Genomic DNA, 21,843 nt, shown 5'->3' with positions numbered 1-21,843 from the left:
ACAGGATAGAGATTCCAGAAGCAAAGCCTCAATTTCACAACCAACTCATCTTTAACAAAGCCTCCAACAACAACCGCTGGGGAGAGGAGAACCTATTCAGTAAATGGTCCTGGGAAAACTGACTGACCACATGCAGAAGATTGAAACAGGACCCCTACCTATCACCATACACAAAAATTAACTCTAAATGTATCAAAGACCTAAATGTAAAACCTCAAACTAAAATAATCTTAGAAAACACAGGAGACACCCTTATGGAAATTGGAAGTGGGAACCAATTCCTATTCAGAACCCTAAAGGCCATTACTTTAAGAAATAAAATAGACAAGTGGGACCTCATCAAATTAACAATTTTCTGCAAAGCAAAAGAAACCATCAAGGGAGCAGGGAGACACCCACAGAATGGGAAAAAATACTTGCCAACTATTTATCAGACAAAGGCCTAACATCTAGGATCTACAAGGTACTCAAATGTGCCGAAAGGAAAAAAAATAAGCAGCCTCTTTAAAAAGTGGGCAAATGATATGACTAGACACTTCTCAAAAGAAGATATATGGGCAGCCAACAGACATGAAACAGTGCTCAGCCTCATTCATCATCAGAGAAATGAAAATCAAAACCACATCGAGATACCACCTAACCCCTGTAAGAATGGCCATCATTAACAAAACAAACAACAACAGATGTTGGTGAGGATGTGGAGAAAACGGAATGCTTCTACATTGCTGGTGGGAATGCAAACTAGTACAACCTCTTTGGAAGACAGTGTGGCAATTCCTTAAAGAACTAGAAATTGACCTTCCATATGACCCAGCAATTCCCCTAATCAGAATATACCTGGAGGAATTCAAATCACTCTACAAAAAAGAAACCTGCACACTTATGTTTGTTGCAGCTGTATTCACAATAACAAAAACATGGGACCAACCGTGTTGCCCATCAAAGCTAGACTGAATTAAAAAAATGTGGTACATATACACAATGGAATATTATGTAGCCATAAAGAATATTTATGATTCATGGGAGGAGGTAAGAATACCAACATTAACATATGTTTGGTAGAAGTTGATTCCAACCCTCTTGGATAACTTGGAGGAGTGTAAGACATCAGTGGAGGAAGTAACTGCAGATGTGGTGGAAATACCATGAGAACTAGAATTAAAAGTGAAGCCCAACGATGGGACTGAATTTCTACAATCTCATGATAAAACTTAAACAGGTGAGGAATTGCCACTTATGGATGAATAAAGAAAGAAGTTTATTGAGATCGAATGTACTTCTTGAGAAGATACTGTGAACATTGTTGAACTGACAACAAAGGATTTAAAATATTCCATAAATTTAGTTGATAAAACATCAACAGGGTTTGAAAGAATTGACTCCAATTTTGAAAGAAGTTCTCACTGTGGGTAACATTCTACCAAGCTGCATTGCATAATACAAAAAAATTGACGAAAGGAAGAGTTAATCAATGCAGAAAACGTCATTATTGTCTTGTTATTTTTAAAAATTGCCACTACTAATCCAATCATCAGCCACCACCTCCCTCATTATTTAGTCCATGGCTATGAACATTGAGGTGAGATTCTCCACCAGTCAAAATCTAGAACTCACTGAAGGCTCAGATGATTGTTGCAATTTTTAGCAATAAAGTATTTTTTAATTAATATATGTACTTTTGTTTAGACATAATGCTACTGCATACTCAATATACTGCAATATAGTGGAAACATAACTTCTATGCACTAGAAAACCTAAATATTTCTCTCACTTGCTTTATTTTGATATCACTTTATTGCAGTGGTCTGGAACTGAATCTACAGCCTCTCTGAGTATGCCTTGGAAAAATACTTTGCCATAAGTAGTAATATTTTAATTGGACTATTTTCTTCTGAGCAACTATAGGCTCAACTATAGGCTTAAAATATTTAAAATTTGAGTTAACTCTTGAAAGGTAACAATAGACTTTTGAGTGAATATTTCTGTTAATTAAATTGCAGTTTCTCATGACCATAGTTCATTTTTGCTTTTGCAGTGCATTTTTCAAATAAACGTTTCTCACTGCTTGCAGAAAAGAAATAATACCCAGAAAAGTATATTAAATTATATAAATAAACAAAAGCCTAGTCATACTTTGAAATCCTACAAAATTATTTAAGAAATTCTTATCCCTTACAGTAATAAATAAATATTATTCTTTCAATTCACATTAAGCAAAATTAATTATTTTACATAATTGTTTATCTATGATTTTACACTGATATTAAGATTTCCAAGCTCTATTCATTTGAAAGTAAAGCAATGAAAGTTTAAAATATTGGTACCATGGTAAAATTTGGGTAATAGATTCCAAAAAAGCCCAAACCTCACTCTTACTCAATATACCCATGTAACAAACCTGCAGTTGTACCTCCAAATCTAAAAAATACAATACAATAAAATGAAATAACGTTTATGTAGACAGATGGTAGAAGAAAAATAAAAAAATAACCAAAAGTCATGATTGTAGCAGTTAAAATATTCACAATGCCTTCTAATAAAACTTTATTATTCATGTTGCTTTCAGAGCATATTGAAATTGCAGAGCTTGAACATTCCTATTTGTAGGTACTGCCCTCTTGTGGCAATGCACTTTGACTCAGTCTAATTTCTTTTTTGTTGCTGTGCTATGAGGGATTTAAATTGAACTCTGACATATGTGCACATAACATTCAAATAAAACTTTGCATTTGAAAATAATCTTGCACACTGAAAAAACCTGGCACACAATGACATATAATAAGCAAAGCCTCAATTTGAACTTTTCGTTTTACAATTGCTTTCAAGTAGTAAAAATTTGAAATTTATTAAATATTACCAAAGCGGTTTGCCTATAGCAGCCCCTTGATAAAGAACATCCAAGAGCAAACACCAGTTTCAGTCAGCTCTGTATATATGTCATTTCATTTTCTTTTGTTACAGTAATGTGTTTACTCATTCAATTTCTTGAACACAAGTTACAGAACAATTTAATATATGCATTGTTAAAAATTTCCATTTTATACTTTTTTAATTGCTTGATTTAAAAATATTAATTACTTGGATATAAGAAACATAGAAATAGTTGTTTTAAAAACCTACCTAAAGCCCCAGTTTCAAGAATGGATAGATCATTCAGACAGAAAATCAATAAGAAAACAGGGAACTTGAACAACCATGTAGACCAAATGCACCTAACAGACATACACAGAACATTTCATCCCAAAGCAGCAGAATATACATTATTTTTACGTGAACATGCAAGATTCAAACATGAAACAGTGCATAGCATACGTTGACCAGTAAACCAAGTCTTAACACATTTTAGAAGATTAAAATTATGTCAAATATATTTTCTAAACACAATGGTATAAAACTAAAAGTTAATAGCAGGAGGAAAGCTGAGAACTTCACAATATGTAGAACTTAACCAGCACACTCTGAACAACCATTTGGCCAAAGGAGAAATCAAAAGGCAAGTCAAAAAATATCTTGAAACCAGTGAAGATGAAAGCAGAGCATACTAAAATTTATGGGATATAGCAAAAGCAGTTCTAATAAACAAGTCTATAACAAAAAGTCTGCATTATGAAAAATAAAAAGATCTTAAATAAACAATCTAGCTCTGTATCACAAAGAATTAAAAAGAGAAAAGCAAACTAACTCCAAAGTCAGCAGAAACAAGGAAATAATAAAGATCATAGCATGAATAAATGATTGAAAAACAATAGAAAAGATCAACAAAACTAAGAGTTTTTTTGAATGATAAAGAAAATTGATAAACCTTTAGCTAGACTAAGAAAAATAGAAAGAAGACTTAAATAAAATTGGAAATGAAAAAGGTGATACAACAGAAATATAAAGGGTCACAGAGAAAATAATGAGCCATTATATGCCAACAAATTGGGTAACAGAGAAGAAATGGATAAATTTCTAAACACATACAGCCTACCATGACTGACCATAGAGAAATAGATAATTTGTAGAAATCAATAATGAGTAAACAAATTGAAGTAGTAATAAAATGTTTCCTGCAAAAGAAAAACCAGGACATGGTGGCTTCACTGCTGGGTTCTAACAAATATTTAAAGCAGAATTTACCCTAATCCTTCTCAACTTATTCCAAAACAATTAAAGAGAGAAAACACTTCCAAATTAATTTTGTGAAGCCATCATTACACTGATACCAAAGCCACACAAGGATACTGCAAAAAAACAAACAAAACAAAACAAAAAAACTATAGCTCACTTTTTCTGCTGAATGGAGATGCAAAAATCTTCAAGAAAATACTAACAAACCAAATTCAGCAGCGCATTAAAAAGATCATTCACCATGATAAAGGGGAATTTATTCTTGGGTTGCAAGAATGGTTTAACATACATAAATCCATAAATGTGATACATTACAATAACAGAATGAAGGAGAAAACATACTCATTTCAATAGATCGACAAAATGCATTTGCCACTTTTTAATATGGCTGTTTGTTTTTTCCTTTTTGGCACGTTTGAGTTCTATGTAGATCCTAGATGTTAGACCTGTGTCAGATATACAGTTAGCAAATATTATTCCGAGTCTATGGGCTGTCTCCCAGCTCTCCTGATGGTTTCTTTTGCTTATAGAAGCTTTTCAGTTTGATGAGGTTTCACTTGTCTATCTTATCTCTTATTTAATGAGTTTTTGGGATTTTGATCAGGAACTAGTTGCCAGTTCCAATTTCCAAAAGGGTGTCTCCTGCATTTTCTAAAGTTCTTACAGTTTGAGGTTTTACATTTAGGTCTTTGATCCATTTAGAGTTGGTTTTTGTATATGGTGATCAGTAGGAATCTCGTTTTAATCTTCTGCATGTGGTCAGTCAATTTTCCCATCACCATTGACTGAATAAGTTCTCCTCTTCCCAGTGATTGTTGGTGGAGGCTTTGTCAAAGATGAGTTGGTTGAGAAATTGAGGTGTTTGCTTCTGGAATCTCTATCTTGTTCCATTGGTCTATATACCTGTTCTTGTACCAATACCAGGATGTTTTGATGATTGTAGCCTTATAAAAAAGTTTGAAGTCTGGAAGTGTGACACCTTCTGCTTTTTTTGTTTGTTTTGTTCTGTTTTTGTTTTGCTGAGGATTGCTTTGACTATTTGGGGTCATTTATGTTTCCATATGAATTTCTGTATTGTTTCTATGTCTGAGAAGAATGATGTTGGCAATTCAATGGGTATTGTGTTAAATCTATAGATTGCCTTGCAAAAGATGAGCAGACACTTCTCAAAAGAAGACATATAAGCAGCCAATAGATAGATGAAAAAATGCTCAGTCTCACTAATTGTTAAAGAAATGCAAATCAAAATCACACTGAGATGTCACCTAACTCCAGTCAGGATGGCCATCATCAATAACTCAAAAAACAACAGATGCTGGAGAGGATATGGGGAAAAGGGAACACTTTTACACTGTTGGTGGAAGCGTAAGCTAGTACAACTTCTGTGGAAAACAGTGTGACAATTCCCAAATGATCTAAAAATTGACCTTCCATATGACCCAGCAATCCCCCTTCTAAGAATATACCCAGAGAAACTCAAATTATCTACAAAAAAGATACCTGCACATGCATGTTTATTGCAGCATTATTCATGATAGCAAAAGCATGGAACCAACTGTGCTGCCCATTGAAACTGTACTGGAAAAAAAAAAAAGTAGAGCTTCCAGCAAGATGGAGACAGGGCAGCTTGGTCTGTGAGACCCTTTGCAAAAGAGAACACACATAAAGACGCTGGCTCTCTCCCAGGGGCCGTAGCTCCCATCTCGGCAGCCTGCTCTTCACATGGAGCTCGGCCGCAGCTGCTGCTCAACCACCTCAGCAGTCTAAGCCGCCACCACCGTGGATGCCACTGCCATGGCGATTGCCCCACCCATGCCTGAAGTGACCCACGGCTCCAGACCGTGAAGCCACCGCAAGCACGATCTACTAAAATTGCTGCTACTACTGCCACTGCCACGCCCCACTCTTCACCTGGAGCCAGGATCATGGAGGTCCTTCCATTCACTGTGTGGTGGTAGCCACCACCGCTGCTATTGTTGCCTGCTCCCTCCCATCCTGGGCAGCTTCCCACTTCTGCCCTGCCCAGCTTGCATTGACTTGCAGGCTTCAGCAGCTTCAGATAAAGATAAACTGGAGTGGTGAGACACCACCACCTGCTGGGGATCCAAGGTAACAACATCAAAATGGGAAAGACCAAAGTTCCTTCCCCTTGATAAATAGGCATGGGCCAGATCTGAGTGGTAGACTGGGCAGGGAGCCCAGATTGGAACTACCCTTCACAGAGGGCCAGAGGCAACTGACCCTAACTGTGAACAAATCTACCAGCCTGCAAAGACAGCTAGAAATCAGAGCTGAAAGGACATTGAACTTAAAGGAAAGTCTGAGTGTGTTTCGTTGGTTCTGTTGGTTTACTGTTTATTCCTTTGTTTTGTTTCATTCTTTTTTGTTTTTGTTTTTATTTTTTTTCACTGTAAACTCCATCTTTGTATAGAGGAATAGCACACCAATAAAGAGGTTGGTTAGCTTGTATGTTAGCATCATTGTATGTCTTAGTTTTTTTGTATGGTTGTTGGTTAGTTTGTAGTTGTTGGTATGGTTTTTCTTTTTACTTGTTTCAGTCTTTGTGTCTCTTTTCATTTGTTAGTCGGTATAGTTGTCTGTTTTCCCTCTTACTCCTCTCTCTCTCCACCCTCCTCTTCCCCCCACTGCCTGCTCCATTCTCATTCCTTTGTTAACCTCATTTTGATTTCAGAGAGTAAAGCTACAACCTCACTCCATAAACAGATTCCAAGGTGGTGGGAAGTAGATTTCAGATTATACATACACCTGTCGGCAGATACTGTGACTGCAGATAGATTTTGAATCAATGCTCACCCACTCAATTAAATCTCAAAACTACAAAAAGGACCACCCCAACTACAGACCAACTCCAGAATTGAACAAAGCAAGAGGATATACACAAGGAAGAATAGGGGATTGAACAAACAGAAGTAAAAGAAACCCCTCCACCCCTCAATAACAGAATTAAAGAAGATGGGGAAGGGGAGGGAAGGAATTAGTAGGAAGGAAAAATGTGCACAAATGAAGAAAAACCAAAAGAAGAATATAGGTCACACACAGACCCCTGGGACATTAGACACTGAGAAAACAGACTTCGGAACACAAGCAATGAAGAGCCCCCAGAATAACTGGTCACATGATACAAACCCAGACATCAAGACATTAATAGAGAGAATAAAAAAAAAATGAGGAGAGACAAGAGGAAAATAGGAAGGAACTGATAACAGAAATAACAACAGTAAAGAATACTGTGATGGAAATAAATAGCAACAAACTAATTATCATGGAAAGCAGAATTAACCAAACAGAAAAAAGAATCTCAGAGTTTGAAGACCAAAATACAGAACTAACCCAAACTGTCAAAAACATAGAAAAGAAGCTTAAAAAGACAGAACAAAACCTTCAAGAGATGAATGATTACTTCAAGAGACTAAACCTAAGAGTAATTGGCCTTCCTGAGGCAGAAAGAGAGACAGAGACCACACTGGTACAAACTTTCCATGAGATTATGCAAGAAACGTCCCTCATCTCATTGGTGATGTAAATATTCAAACAAAAGCAATTCAGAGAACACCTGCAAGACAGCAAGTGAGAAAACCAACTCCCAGACACATAATAATTTGCCTAAACAAGGTAGGTATAAAGGAAAGAACCCTAAAGGCAGCAAGAGAAAAAGGTCAAATAACCTACCATGGAAGACCAATTAGAATAGCAGTAGATTTATTTACAGAAACCCTCCAGGCTAGGAGAGCTTAGAGCCCAATCTTCAAAGTTCTAAAAGATAAACACTTTCAACCAAGAATAACCTACCCAGCAAAGCTAAGCTTCATCAGTGAGGGGGAATTAAAATCTTTCCCAGATATCCAATCCCTGAGAACATTACACTGTCACCAGACCACCTCTACAAGAAACACTTAAGACAGTACTAAACATAGAAGAAAAGGAAAAAAGAACAACATTCTTCACAAGAGTACAGGAAAAAGATTTAAAACATACACAAATCAACCCCCAAACCAAAAAAAGACAACAAACAAACAGGAACAACACCAGCAACTCTATAAGAACATTATGAGTAGGTATCAACTATCACATTTCAATAATTAGCCTGAATGTGAATGGACTGAATGCACTACTGAAAAGAAATAGAATGGCAAAATGGATAAAATATCACCAGGCAAAAATATACTGCCCTCAAGAGACTCATCTCAATAGAAAGGACACTCACAGATTCAAAGTAAGAGGATGGGAAACAAATTTTCAGCCAAATGGAGCACAAAAGAAAGGAGGAGTCACAATCTTAATTTTCAGACAAAATACCCTTTAAGCTATCAAAAATTAAAAAGATACAGAAGGTCACTACATAATGATAAAAAGTTCAATCCATCAACAAGAAATATCTATCCTAAACATATATGCACCAAACATAGGAGCGCCAACTTTCATAAAGAAGCTTCTAGGTAAACTCAAAAAAGATATTGACTCTAACACATCATAGCTGGGAACTTTAATATCTCACTCACAACCATTGACAGATCATCAGGACAAAATATCAGCAATGACATCCAGAACCTCAATGTGATTCTTGACCAAATAGACTTAATTGATACCTACAGAACTCTCCACCCAACCACCATAGAATATACATTCTATTCATCACCGCATGAAACGTACTCTAAGATTGACCACATACTTGGCCATAAATCAAGCATAAACAAGTTACAAAAGATCGAAATTTTAGCATGCACCTTCTCAGGCCACAGTGGAATAAAAATAAACATCAATACCAATAAGGTTCCCTCCAAACCCACAAAGACATGGACACTAAATAGCATGATGTTAAACAACTCCTGGGTCAATGAGGAAATCAAAACAGAGATTACAAGATACCTGGAAACAAATGAAAATAAAGAAACATCTTACCAAAATCTTTGGGATGCCATGAAAGCTGTACTAAGAGGGGGAATTCATATCTCTACAAACGCACATGAAGAAAATGGAAGGATCACAAATTAACAACTTAACAAGTTACCTAAGGAAGCTGGAAAAGCAAGACCACTAAAACCCTAACTTCAACAGAAGAATCCAGATCACCAAAATAAAAGCCCAAATCTAGGATATTGAAGACAAAAAGATAATACAAAAAAATCAATGAAACAAAAAGCTGGTTCTTTGAAAGGATAAACAAGATTGATAGTCCCCTAGCTAGACTGAGCAAGAAAAAGAGAGAAAAAGCCCAAATACACAATCAGAAACACAAAAGATGAAGTCACATCTGACCCTGAAGAAATACAAAAGATCATTAGAGACTACTATGTACTTGTATGGAAACAACTGTGAAAACCTCAAGGAAATGGAGGACTTACTGACGTCACAAAACCTGCCTAGGTTGAAATAAGAAGAAATTGAGACCTTAAATAGACCAATAACAATCAAGGAAATTGACTATGTAATAAGAAAATTACCTACCAAAAAAAAAAAAAAAAAGCCCTGGACCAAATGACTTTCCAGCAGAATTCTATAAGACATTTAAAGAGGAGCTGATACCTATCCTACTGAAGGTATTCCAGGCTATTGAGAAAGATGGAACTCTCTCCAAATCATTTTATGAAGCTAACATCACATTGATACCCAAGCCAGGTAAAGACCCAACAAAGAAAGAGAACTACAGTCCAATATCTTTAATGAAAATAGATGCTAAAATTCTCAACAAGATCCTAGCAGTCCAGATTCAACAACACATCTCAAAAATCATCCATCATGACCAAGTAGGCTTCATCCCTGGGACACAAGGCTCGTTCAACATTCACAAGACCATGAATGTTATTAAATACATCAACAGATGAATTAAATGATTATATTATTAGATACAGAAAAAGCTTTTGATAAAATCCAGCACCCCTTCTTGAAAAAACCTTCAAACATCTAGGCATACATGGAACATACCTCAAAATAGTAAAAGCCATCTATGAGAAACCCACAGCCAGCATCCTCCTAAACAGACAAAAATTGGAACAATTTCTCCTGAAAACTGGAACAAGACAAAGATGCCCACCCTCAACTCTCCTATTCAATACAGTATTGGAAGTCCTGGCTAGAGTAATCAGAAAAAAGAAGGCGATTAGGGGTATCCAAATAGGAAAAGAGGAAGCCAAGTTATCTCTCTTTGCAGACAGCATGATTGTGTACCTTTAAAATCCAAGAGAATCTGTCAAAAGCTTCCTTGCACTGACAAAGGTCTTTGGCAAAGTCTCAGGGTATAAAATAAATGTGCAAAAGACAATCACATTTCTTTACACCAATAATAAACAAAAAGAAACCCAAATAAAAAGCCCAATCCCATTCACAATAAACACACACACACACACACACACACACACACACACACACACACACAACAAGAAATACCTTGGCATCTTCCCAACCAGAGACATGAAAGACTTTTACAGTGAAAATTGCAAAACACTGCTCAAATAAATGAAAGATGACACAAACAAGTGGAAAAATATCCCATGCTCATGGATTAGAAGACTCAATATTGTGAAGATGTCCACCTTACCTAAGGCAATCTACAGATTTAATACAATAACTATCAAATTACCAGCAACATTCTTCTTAGATCTAGAAAAAACAATATAGGAATTCATATGGAATAACAAACGACCAGGAATAGCCTGAATAATCCTCAGCAAAAAAAAAAAAAAAAGCAGGAGATATCACAATACTAGACTTTAAACTTTACTATAAAGCTATAATAATCAAAACAGCTTGGTATTGGTACAAGAACAGGCATATAGACAAATGAAATAGAATTGAGATTCCAGAAGCAAAACCTCAATTTCTCAACCAACTCATCTTTGACAAAGCCTCCACCATCCGCCACGGGGGAAAGGAGTACCTATTAGTAAATGGTGCTGGGAAAACTGGCTGACCACACGCAAAAGATTAAAACAAGACCCCTATCTATCCCCATACTCAAAAATTAACTCTAAATGGATCAGAGACATAAATGTAAAACCTCAAACCATAAGAACTTTAGAAAATGCAGCACACACCCTTATGGAAGTTGGAACTGGCATCCAATTCCTGAGCAAAACCCAAAATGCATGGGCCATAAGAGATAAGATAGACAAGTGGAACCTCATTAAACTGCCAAGCTTCTGCAAAGACAAAGAAACCATCAAAAGAGCAGGGAGACAGCCCACAGACTGAGAAACAGTATTTGCCAACTCCATGTCTGACAAAGGCCTAACATCTTGGATCTACAAGGAACTCAAACGTGCTGAAATGGAAAAAAAAACAACCCCATTACAAAGTGGGCAAAAGATATGAATAGACACTTCTCAAAAGAAGATATACGAGCAGCCAACAAATACATGAAAACATGTTCAAACTCACTAGACATCAAAGAGATGCAAATTAAAACTACACTAAGATACCACCTAACTCCAGTCAGAATGTCCATTATCAATAACTCAAAAAGTATCAGATGCTGGCGAGGATGTGACGAAAAGGGAACACTTCTACACTGTTGGTGGGAGTGCAAACTAGTGCAGCCTCTATGGAAATCAGTGTGGTGATTCCTAAAAGCTCTAAAAATCGACCTTCTATATGATCCCGCAATCCCCCTACTGGGAATATACCCTGAAGAACTCAAATCACTCTATAGAAAAGATACCTGCACACGTATGTTTATTGCAGCATTGTTCACAATAGCAAGGTCATGGAACCAACCATGCTGTTCATCAAAAGAGGACTGGATTTTAAAAATGTGGTACATATACACAATGGAATATTACACAGTCATAAAAAATTAGAAAATCATGAATTTCACAGCAACCTGGATGGAATTAAAGTTTATAATACTGAGTTATCTCTCACAGAAACAAAGATCTGAGTATCACATGTTCTCACTCATAAGTGGACCTTGAACAACTATTGTAATACTGTAAGAAAAGGATTGACAGTGGTGGGAAACTATGGGGGGCAGTGAGGGGAAGGGAGTTGGGACTGATGGTGGTCAATATCTGTCTGGGGATGGGGGGCACACCTCATCAATAAGGGTACTTGCACAATGCATATTTATACAACTAACACTTAACTGTACCCCACAATTTTAAAATAAAAAATATATTTTAAAAAGTGGTACCTATACATGATGGAATATTATGCAGTCATAAATAAGGAGAAAATTATGAACTTTGTAGCAATTTGGATGTATTTAGAGTCTATAATACTCAGTGAGATGTACCCTGAATAATTATCATAATACTACAAGAAAGGAATTGCCAGTAGCAGGACACTGCTGTGGTTGGGGGAGCACACTTCACCAATAAGGGCACCTGATCTCAAGCCAAACAAAGTGAGGACCAAAGTCAGGCCCAAACTTTACCTGTACAATGACCATTTTATACCTAATCCTTAATTGTACCCCACATCTTTTCAATAAATAAGTACCTTTTTAAAAAAAGCATTTGACAAAATTCAATATCCTTTCTTGATAAAAACTCTCAACAATTAGGTAAAGAAGACTTGTACCTTGATGCAATAAAAGTCATATATGACAAAACTGTTAACGGTTTACATGATACTCAATGGGGAAAAGCTGAAAACTTTTACTCTAGGATCTGATACAAGACAAAAATGTCCATTCTCATCATTTCTGTTCAACAGAGTACAGGAATTCCCAGTCAGAGCAATTAAGCAAGAGAAAAAGTAAAACACATTCATATTGGAATGTATTGCCTCTGTTTGCAAGGGATGTGACCTTATATATAGAAAACCCTAAAGACTCCCCCTCCACAAAAAAAAAAACAGAACTAATAAATGAATTTAGTAAAGTTGGAGGATATATACTTAACATATAAAATCAGCTGCATACCTATATACCAATAAAAGTTGTTTTAAAATATTACTTCTCTTTTTCTCTTTCTCGAACTCTAAATAAACTTATATTGAACATTTTCATTTTACTTATGTACCTCAATCTCTTATTAGTTGAATTTTCTTCCAGTTCACTAATTTTATATTTCTAACCTGAGGTAAATTTAATGGATTGAATTCTAATTCAATGGATTAATTAAAGGCAATTTCTAGATTTTTTTCAAATTTGTCTATTATAATCTCATAGTTATTTTCTTATGATTTTATTTTCTTTACATATTTAACTATTTAAATCTATTTTGTATTATCTATAACTGTGGTATTTTTAAACACATTATTGTGGTTTTAAGCTTCTTGTTTGTTTTGTCTGCTGATTCTATAGTGAATCAATACTCACTTGCTTTATGCTGTGAGAAATTGTGATTTCATCAAATGAATTTGCACCTATGATAATTCTGTTCAGTTCTGCATGAACTTGTTTTCCTCAGGGTAAATGTCTGGCAAATACTTTGGTTTGTCATAGACTGGGACCACTTTTTGCACATTTGGGAACTTCAAAGTTTGGACACTACATGAATAATATAAATACTGACCCCAGGCCAGCTAGAGGGAATTTCTATCTCCCACATCTTTGGCAGATGTAGAAAGCCATCCCTGTCATTTCCATACCAAGTGTTTCCTTGTTTCTAGAACTCTGGCAATAGCTATTTTAAAATCCCTTCCTTCAAATGGCAATCTCAGTTCCAACTCTCATCCTGAATGAACTTAAGGATATGTAACCTGTACCTGAATGGGCATGAAATATCAAGCTTATTGTCTACCAAGTTGGACACTCACATATACCTTCACACAAACACATGGACACACAAATAAACATGCTCTAGAGCAGTTAGTTTTACCTTCTAATTAGTATAGTGAATATTTCAACAGATGAGCTTCCTGGTAATTTAGTTAATCTAATTTCATTATATTTGAAAAGAACATATAAAGCAGTGTAAGCTTTATTTTTTTTTATCTTTATTATTATTTTTAAAAAATTTTTTTTGAGTTGGAGTCTCACTCTGTTGCCCAGACTGGAGTGCAGTGGCCGCTCCCGGCCACCGCAGCCTCGACCTGCTGGGCTCCGGTGATCCTTCCACCTCAGCTTCCAAATAGCCAGAATTATAGACATGTGCTACCACGCCTGGCTGATTTTTTGCTTTATTGTGGAGATGAGGTCTCGCCTGCCCAGGCGGGTCTCGAACCCGCTGGCTCAGGCAATCCACTCACCGCAACCTCCCAAAGATGCGGGATTACAGGCTGAGCCACCAAGCCCGGCTAGTGTAAGCTTTATTAAATGCTATGTCATTCCATAACAGTCTTCTGTTAGTCCTGTGAATGTTGAGTATACAAAAGGAATTATCTTATTTATAGTGATTCGTCTGAACTTTCCCAATCCATGCTAAAGTTCTCCTTTATTTACCTTGTTTCCATCAACAGTGGTGACTTTCTCTTCCTTGGGGGCATAATATTATTGTTTTTCCTCTTGCCTCTTATGAAGATGAAAAACTCTGATTTATATTCTGTATTATTTGTTGAGTGATGATGATTCTCTAAAATTCAGTTAGTGAAATGTATGTAATTTCAACTAGTGATGCATTTGTTATTCCAAATTGTGAAAGTGTGTCTTTCCATTGGTTAGACTAATTTAAAGCATCTACAGAAAGTGGGTTAATTTTGAATTGGTAAATTAGAAAACATCATAAAATTATACTAGACTTACTTGGCTATTTCTGTTTCTTTTTGTGTTACTTGAGACGATGTCATACTCCTTGCTACATCTTTCTTTTATAAAGTTAATGTGAATGTTTTCTCCCATTATGTATATATTCCACATAATTTTTGCTTATGTTTAATAATTTTTGCTCATATTTGATTATGTTATATGTGTGCTCTTCAATTGACTTCCTAGACTACATGCCTTCTACAAATATTTCTCTTTATTATTAAAAATTTCTATAATGGAAAAATGCTATTTTGTAGCATATATCCTTAACTCATATAGAGATTACAATGCTGTATTGATTTTATGAATCATTTCTTTAAGTGGTTGTACTACAAAATTAAACTCAAGATGCTCATAAGCATTATGGTGCCATAAAGCAGATTAATTAATGGCACTTCAGATTAACTATTGAAACTAATGAAAAAAAAAAATTTTTTTTTTTTGAGTTGGAGTCTCACTCGGTCGCCCAGACTGGAGTGCAGTGGCTGCTTCCGGTCACCGCAGCCTCGACCTGCTGGGCTCCAGCGATCCTTCCACCTCAGCCTTCCAAGTAGTCAGAATTATAGGCATGCGCTACCACACCCGGCTGATTTTTTGATTTATTGTAGAGATGAGGTCTCACTGCCCAGGCGGGTCTCGAACCTGCGGGCTCAGGCAATCCACTCACCTCAGCCTCCCAAAGGTGCGGGATTACAGGCTGAGCCACCAAGCCCGGCTGAAAAATTTTTTAAAAACATATGTCTTGCTCTGTTATTTTTAAAAGCCAACATTTGGAAAGATCAATGACAGATGAAATTTTGATTTCTAACTGATGTAATCCTCCATGGTATGCTGTATTCACTTACATTTTGAATAATATTTTATATATATATATCACATTACACATATTTATGTGTTTGCATATGCATATATATCTGTATGTCTGAACACTCACATTCACACATACATATAACTACATATATTAACATATACACACACACACACACACACACACACACACACACACACACACACACACATAGGGCATTGTTTCTGCAGCAGAGATTATAGTTACCCAGATGTTGGTGAAGTATTTACTAGTATTTTCCTTGAAAAGTAAATGGATGGAAAAAATTTCTCAAAGATTCTATGTGTTTGTTTCCATGATAGCTCATTTCTACTTGGGAACTTTCTTTGTTAGAAAACATGTCACCAATCCACACTAATAGTTTATATTTTATGTTTTAGTGGACATATCTATACCTCATCAACTGCTACTCATTTTAGTCAGCTGTAGAAGAATTTTAAGTAGGCAAATCTTCCTAGAAATATTGTATGTGGAGTAATATTTTTGGATTAGTTGTTCCGCTGACATTTTTCTTTAGTTGATCTTAAAACATATCAACTTTCCAAGTTTATACACAATCCTATGCAATTCTTTCTTCACTGATCTATGTTCAATTAATTGACATATTTATTTAATTTAATCTTAATTCAAATAATGAATTGCCATGAATGTTCTGTTCTGTAACCTGCAGCAAGTTACTCTAACTCTTCATCTTGATAGCTTCATTTGTAACATAGTGATAGAATCTACTCTGTAAGATTATGCAAGAATTCATTTCATACAGGTCAGTGATGACAACAGTCCCTGGCACATAGCAGTTACTAAGTAACTTAATTATCATTATTGAATATTTGTATAAAAAATCATTTTTTAAAACAAATTATTGGTAACTTTGTAGACTCCTTAGTGTATGTTGTACTATATCCTGTCAATTCTACCTGCAAGATTTTTATCTGTCCTAGATACTTTTTTTTTTTTAGTTGGAGTCTCACTATCACCCAGGCATGCTTATGGCCACTGCAGCCTCAAACTGCTGGGCTCAGGCAATTCTTCTGCTTCAGCCTTCCAAGTAGCTGGAACCATAGGTGTGTGCCACTATACCCAGCTAATTTTTGATTTATTGTAGAGTCATCTTGCCAAGTTTCCCAGGCTGGTCAGACAATCCTCTTACTTCCACCTCCCAAAATTCTTGGATTACAGGTGTGAGCCACCTCGCTTGGATTACCTAGACATTTCTTTCTCTGAAATCACTGTAACTCTCAGCAAGTTCCTAAAGATAATTTGCTGAGTTTCTAAATTTTTATATATACTCCTATATTCTTTCTTAAAGTATTTTGTTCTTTAGCCTTTCCTGTAAGCCAATTATTTGTATTATGCCCATAATTCATTTCTTAAAAATCTATCCAAATTTTCATTCTTCTAAACTTCAATTGACTTTTCTAATGATGAACTTCAACATCCTTAAGCAAGACACACAAAGTTTTGATTATTTTGTGATTGAGTAATCATTAAAAATAAAACCCTACTCCATCCAGGAAATCTTTTTCACAATTGTAAAAGGTAAAAAGTTATATTATCAAATAAGCATTAAACAAGATTGTGATATGCATATCATCTCCTAAAGAGATTGTAGAGACAATTTTTTAAAAAGCTCATACTTTTATACCATCAGGAATAACAATCTATTATATACAGATTAGTTGTTTTATGCAAAAATAAAATAAAATTTCTCATACATTTATAATAAGCCAGAAGCGACAACTGGGATTCAGGCATTTAGGCCAAATTCCCACAGAAATAGAGAGGCAAGGTCCTATTTTCCCTAAAGTTTACATTTAAAAATTATAACTCCAAAGTCCCCATGAAAAATTCTTAGGATACAAAGTTAGCAAGCATCTAATTTAGTTTTTTGCCTTGGACAAGTTTAAATTCTTTCTATTTATGGAATAGCATATGATGTGTTGAGATATGTATGCATTAAAGAATGGCTGATTAAAGCTAATTAATTTTTACATTATTTACTTCACATACTTATATTTTGAGGAGTGAGAACATTTAGACTTTATTCCTTTAGCAGTTTTCAAGTGTACAATATAATCAACAGAGTGAGGAGAAAACATATGAAATGAGAAAACATTTGTGAGCTATAAATCTAATAAGAGATTACTATCCAAAATATGTAATATTCAAATACATAACTTCTTTTAAAATCTAAACTCGTATAAAATAAAATGTTACTAAAAATTTATCTGTCATAAAACCTAACATAGGGACAAGGTTCTTGACATTGATGTTTGCAGAGATTTTGTATATGACCCCAAAAGCACAGGCAACAAAAGCAAAAATGGACAAATAAGATGGCATCAAACTAAAAATCTCCTGCATAGAAAAGAAAAAAATTCATAGAGTGATGCAACAACCTAAAGAATGGGAGAAAACATACACCAATCATACATCAGATAAAGGGTTAATATCCAAAATATATTATAACTCAATTACAAAAATACAAATAACCTGATTTTAAAACAGGCAAAGGATCAGATGAGACATTTGTCAAATGAAGACATACAGATGGCCAGCATGTAGTTAAAGATGCTTAACATCACTAATCATCAGGATATTAAAGTGCAAATTAAATTAAAGCCTAAGTGACATTTCACAACAAATCCATTAGAATTGTTTTTTATCAAAAAGACAAGATAGACAATATTAATAGAGAGAATAAATAGAAATGAGGAGAGACAAAAAGAAAGAATGACGGAGCTAATAATTGAGATAACAGCAATAAAGTATACAGTGAATGAAACAAACAACAAATTGATAAACTTGGAGAACAGAATTAACAAAGCAGAAGAAAGACTCTCAGAGCTTGAGGACCAAAATATGGAACTAACCCACACTGTGAAAAGCATAGAAAAGAAGCTATAAAAGACAGAACAAAACCTTCAAGAGATGAGGACGATTTCAAGAAACCAAACCTAAGATTAAGGGGAATCCCTGGGGCAGATAAAGAAACAGAGACCACCCTGAAACACACATTCCATGAAATTATCCAAGAAAACTTCACTCATCTCATCAGTGACATGGACATTCAATCACAAGAGATTCAGAAAACCCCTGTAAGACAACAAATGAGAAGACCAACTTTTGGACACATGGTGATTTGCCTACACAAGTAGGTATACAGGAAAAAATATCCTAAAGGCAGCAAGAGGGAAAAGTCAGACTACCTACTGAAGAAGGCAAATAAGTTTAGCAGAAGACTTATCTACAGAAACACTTCAGGCTTGGAGAGTTTGGAGCTCAATCTTCAAAATTCTCAAAGATAAACAATTTCATATGGTACTCTGTTCTTTGTTTCTGTGATAGATCACTGAGTATGATCAACTCTAATTCCATCCAAGTTGCTATGAACCAAGGATTACTTACCCAGCTAAGCTACATTTCATCAGTGATCAAGAATTACAATCTTTCCCAGACATTCAATCCTTAAGAGTTTACATGGCCTCCAGACCAGCTCTACAAAAAACACTTATGAAAGTATTAAACACTGAAGAAATGAAAAAAGAATGACAATGTCCTTCACAAGAAGGCAGGAAAAAGATTGATAACACACATGAATCACCCCAAAAATCAAAAGAAAGACAACAAACAAATAAGCAGACAGCAGCAAAAATGGCAAACTCTTAAAGAACCCCATGGCAGGGATAAGCTTTCACATCTCAATATTAGCCTGAGTGTGAATAGACTAAATGCACCACAGAAAAGAAATAAAATGACAAATTGCACAAAATATCATAAGGCTACAATATATTGTCTCCAAGAAACTCATATTACCAGAAAGGACACTCACAGACTCAAAATAAGAGGATGGGGAACAAAATTTCAGGCAAACAGAACACAAATGAAAGCAGGAGTACCAATTTTAATATTTAAACTCTCAAAAACTAAAAAAGATACAGAAGATCACTACATAATGATAAAAGTTTCAATCCATCAACAAGAAATATTCATCCTAAACATATATACACCCAACATAGGAGCACCAACTTTCATAAAGCAGCTTCTAGGTAAACTGAAAAAAGATATTAACTCTAATACCATCATAGCTGGGGACTTAAACACTCCACTAACAGCCCTAGAGAAATCATTAAGACAAAAAGTCAACAAGAAGATCTGGAACCTCAACATGATGCTTGACCAAATGGACATAGCTGACTTACAGAGCACTCCATCCAACAATCACGGAATACACTTTCTACTCATCACCACATTGATTATACTCTAAGATCAACCACATCCTGGGTCAAAAATCAAGCATAAACAAATTACATAAGATTGAAATAGTGCCATACACCCTCTCAGATCACAGTGGAATAAAAATAAATATCAACACCAACTAAGTCCCCCAAAACCCATAAAAACATGGAAACCAAACACCATGATGGTAAACAACTCCTGAGTCAACATGAAAATCAAAACAAAGATTAAAAGATATCTGAAACTTTAAACTCTATTATAAAGTTACAGTAACCAAAACAGCCTGGTATTGGTACAAGAACAGGCATACAGACCAATGGAACAAGATAGAGATTCCAGAAGCAAAACCTCAATTTCTCAACCAACTCATCTTCAACAAAGCCTCCACCACCAACGACTGGGGAGAGGAGAACCTATTCAGTAAGTGGAGCTGGGGAAATTGACTATACTTATGCAGAAGATTAAAACAAGATCTATACCTATCCCCATACACAAAAATCAACTCTAAGTGGATCGGAGACCTAAATGTAAAATGTCAAACTATAAGAACCTTAGAAATGCAGGAGACAACCTTATGGAAATTGGAACTGACTGGTAGTCAATTTCTGATCAAACCCTCAAGTGTCCATGCCATAAGAGATAAGATAGACAAGTGGGACCTCATCAAACTGACAAGCTTCTGAAAGTCAAAGAAACCATCAAGAGACCACAGAGACTGGGAAAGAATATTTGCCAACTGTATGTCTGGAAAAGGTCGAACATCTAGACTCTATAAGGAACTTAAATGTGCTGAAAAGAAAAGAATAAATAGTCCTATTACAAAGTGGGTAAAAGATATAAATAGACAGTTCTTGAAAGAATATATATGAGCAGCCAACATACAAGCAGATAACATACATGAAAAAATGCTCAGACTCACTGGTCATCAAAGAAATGCAAATTAAAACTATATTTGAGATGCCACTTAACTCCAATCAGGATGGTCATCATCAATAACTCAAAAAGCAACAGAAGCTGGAAAGTGAAAAGGGAACACTTTTACACTGTTGGTGGGAGTGTAAACTAGTACAGCCTCTTTGGAAAACACTGTGACAATTCCTAAAAGATCTAAAAATTGACCTTCCATATGACCCCTCAATCCCCATACTAGGAATATACATGGAAGAACTCAAATCATTCTATAAAAAAGATACCTGCACAAGTATTTTTATTGCATTTTATTGCAGCATTGTTCATAGTAGCAAGAACATGGAACATTCCATGGTGCCCATCAAAAGAGGACTGAATTTTTTAAAATGTACATATACACAATGGAATATTACACGGCTATAAAGAACAAAATCATAAACTTCACAGCAACCTGGGTGGACTTAGAGTCTATAATACTGAGAAATATTTCACAGAAACAAAGAACTTAGTATCACATATTCTCACTCATTAGTGGAACTTGAATAATTATCATAATACTATAAGAAAAGGATTGGCAGTAGCAGGAAATTGCCAGGATGGGGTTGGGAAAGCAGGATTGACAGTAGTGCAAATCTGCCTGGGGAAGGGGGTCACATCTCAGTAACAAGCATACCTGCATAATGAACATCTGTATATCTAACTCTGAACTGTATCCCACAGCTTTAAAATAAAAAAAAAGTTAAAAAATAAAATAAAATAGCTGCCACTCTGGGGGAAAAAATTAAAAAAAAGAAAAAGATACCTGGAAACAAATGAAAACTAAGAAACATCATACCAAAACTCTGGGATGCCATGAAAACAGTCCTAAGAGGGGAATTCATATCTTTACAAACACACAAGAAGAAAATGGAGAGATCTCAAGTTAACAGCATAACAAATCACCTAAGGACGCTGGAAAAGCAAGACTAGCAAAAAACTAAGTTCAGCAGAAGCCCAAATTTGAGACATAGAAGACAAAAATATAATTAAAAAATCAATGAAACCAAAAGCTGATTTTTTAAAAAAGGTAAACAAGATTGATGGACCCCTAGCT

Source organism: Carlito syrichta, unplaced genomic scaffold (assembly GCF_000164805.1).
Source record: "Carlito syrichta isolate Samal-C Ts95f unplaced genomic scaffold, Tarsius_syrichta-2.0.1 Scaffold316189, whole genome shotgun sequence".
Taxonomy (NCBI): Eukaryota; Metazoa; Chordata; class Mammalia; order Primates; family Tarsiidae; genus Carlito; species Carlito syrichta.
This window is presented reverse-complemented; position numbering follows the sequence as displayed.